This window comes from Poecilia formosa, unplaced genomic scaffold (assembly GCF_000485575.1).
Source record: "Poecilia formosa unplaced genomic scaffold, Poecilia_formosa-5.1.2 Scaffold460, whole genome shotgun sequence".
NCBI lineage: Eukaryota > Metazoa > Chordata > Actinopteri > Cyprinodontiformes > Poeciliidae > Poecilia > Poecilia formosa.
Window position 1 is genome coordinate 323641 of NW_006800399.1, and position 3072 is coordinate 326712.

At 39.4% G+C, this 3072-nt stretch overlaps 1 long non-coding RNA gene across 1 annotated transcript; it reads right to left on the reverse strand.

Moving 5' to 3' along the window:
• Nucleotides 1-2151: 2151 nt before the first annotated feature.
• LOC107833812 (uncharacterized) lies at nucleotides 2152-2780 on the reverse strand. The gene is made up of 2 exons (XR_001659583.1): nucleotides 2302-2780; nucleotides 2152-2238 (listed from the first exon to the last, which is right to left on the reverse strand). It is a non-coding gene; the product is annotated as an uncharacterized LOC107833812 (long non-coding RNA).
• Between the last annotated feature and the right edge of the window lie 292 nt (nucleotides 2781-3072).

Sequence of the window (3072 nt, forward strand, 5' to 3'; positions counted from 1 at the left end):
AGCTTGATGGGAGAGGTGAGAGCTGAGGAGAAAAACAAAGCAGGCAGACGGGCCAGAAACATGACAACAACAAACACTTCATTCAACACCAAATGTAAGCAAAACTGCTGTCATTCGAATGGCAGAACAGAATAAAATAGAATAGAATAGAACAGAATAATCCATTTGTTACGGAGTGAAAGCTTCTTCAAACAAGACGGAGGCTCGTATGTCTTTTACTGAACTTTTCTGTTCAGTTTTTATTGAACAGAAAATGACAACAGCTGATATCAACAACTTTTCGTAACCTAGCAACCAAAAATCAACAAAAGCAAGACAGTGAGGAAACAGAACCAGATCCTGGCATACTTCAAATTAAAAGACTTCCTCTATTCAAATAAATCATGTCTCACTTAAATATGTTTCACTTCACCTTTGTAATTATATACAATCATTCATGTTCAATTCAATTAATAATAATCATCATGTAAATTATGCTTAACATATAACTCTAAATCAGTCACTTATGCAAAATATACTGAACAACATATAAGTGTAAAAAAGTCACAACATCATTATTGTCCACCAGTGTGAAAATGTTGGTGTTCCAGCAGAAAGTTAATGGTACACAGAAGGATCCATATTCAAACTAAGGTATGTACATAAACAGAGAAGGAACATCAGAGTTTACAGTAAAGGCTGATGTAAGTAAAAAAAAAAAGAAAGAATGCTGTACATTGATTAAAATAACATACTGTTTGAATGAAATGTGCAATTGAGTAGGGTCGTTTAAAAAATGGGATAAGCTGGCTTTATGAACCCAGGATGCAGCATATACATTGACAATATATATATTTAAACCAAATACAACATACTTTTCTTTAAGTCCACATTTCTGTCATGAAATGTTTTTCTTAATCTAATGTAATATTACAATCTTAAAAGGCAAGTTTTCATTAGAAAAATCATAATTAACAGAAACAAAGATTTTAAAACCATCTGTGTGTAATTAGTCTATGTAATGGTAAATTGAGTTACTGAAATCAACTTTTCAATAATATTCTTGTTTATTGAATTTGACTGTTGGTTTAGTCCAGTTAGAATGTTGCTTAATGTCTGCAGTCAAAGCTCTGCTCAGGTGAAAACAAAAAGTTTACGTCTTTAGAAACTCTTTTTGAAAACTCACATTTTCACATGTTTGTGCACAGTATTAGTTATAAGCTATATGCTTGCACAGTGTTTTAACATTTTAATTTCTACTTAAAACTTGCTCTTATGTGCAGCTCTTTACCAAAGAAAACTCTAGATCAGTGTAAACACAGTTCAAAATCTCTCAGTTTTTAACTCACTCTTTTCCCCACTAACATATCTCTAAATAAATATCCGAACAATAAAACCTCTGAAGGCATTGGGACTTTGGTCATTACTTTACTTTGCTGTAAAGCCAAACTGAAACTAAATTCATCAAACAAAAGTTTAGAATGTTATTTCTGCTCCCCCAATGTAATTTATCATGTTTAGGGAAGCTGTCACCAGTTAAGTGGATTGCCAGTAATTGTGGCTGTGACATTACTAAGCAGAACCGACCAAACCAGCTCATCAGGGAAGGGTTTGAAATAGAGGGTAGCAATCTCTTTATCCCTCAGCAGAGAATTAAAGCTGACAATCTGTTTCTAAGTTGGGCTTGGCTCTATTTTCTGTAAGAGAGTTTTTCTTTCTTTTCTGATTCCCATCTTGAGTAGATCTATTTCTCATACAGCTGATGCCAGATATTTATGTTTGCTCACACTTTGACATTAACACAAATGTTCTTGTTTAAGAATTACCTAAAGTATTCAGGTTGCCTTTTCAACAGTTTGACTTGAATGTTCTTGGTATCTTTTCAAAGCTTCTCACAATAATTTGCTGTAATTTTTGACTATTCCTCCTAACAGAACTGATATCTCACTGCAAAAACACAATTTCTTATAAAGTATTTTGGTCTGCAAATATCTTAGCACTTGAAATAAAACAAAACTAACTCACAAGTAAGTTTTCAGTAAGATATAGACCAGAGGTCTCTTTCCTGCGGATCAATTCCGGCCCGCAGGATGATGTCTTGTGTCCCCCACCATTGTCATGTTGAGGTTAATTTGTCAAACCCACATGCGCAGAACACACTCTGGAAACTGGTAAAGGTTATGGTGATTTATTAAACACAGTTCTAACAGGTATGTACAAGAAGGTCCGGAACTGGTGCTCGTCTTCGTGGTTCTGGATCTCTGGGTGGAGATAAGACAGGTAAGAGGGGTTCAGAGATCGTGGGTCCAGCCAGAGACCTACTTGCTGATGAGCTTGTCTGAGCACAGAGAGGTGTACTGCTAGGATCCGGAGCTGCAGGCTGGAACGAGGGCGTGAGCTTCTCTAGAGGGCGGACAGGTGAGTGGAGGGTGATCTCAGATATGGAGCTGGAAGAAATCCGCTTGACCAGGGATCTGCCACCGACAGGACTGAGACTCCGCGGGGTCTCAAGGATCTTTGGTAATCTGCCCAGGTTCGTAGAAGTTTGAAGAACTCAGGGCTTCACGGAATGACAACCATCACAGGCTAGCACTCTGGCACTGGAGTGTCGGCGGCTCCGTCCTGATAAACCCCTCCAAACAATGGTAAGTGGCAGCAGGTGTGCAGCTCCAGGTCCACGCCCTCCAGAAGGTCCCAGGATGCCCCCTGGTGGAGAAACTAGAGACTCCCCAACCAGCCTTCCCCAGATCCTAACAACCATGATATGAAAGTATAATATTAATGCGGCCCACAGGGTGAGCCGACCTCTGAAGGAAGTCCGGCCCGTCGTTCATCGTCATGGCTGACATTCGGTGCTAGGCTAAGCTACACTGACTTCATGCACACTACACTTGTAACAATAGTGTGGCGGATGATGGAACAGTCCGGTACCAATTGCCTTTTTTTTGCAGTCACCATTGCAGTACCCTTTCTACCATTAACAATACCACGATCAAACGCAGAGAAAGGTGACTGCTTCCAGGCTGCTCGTCATCCGCCGCACTGTTGTGACAAGTAGAAGCGTCACAACAGAGACCAACTGCAGTGAAGTGA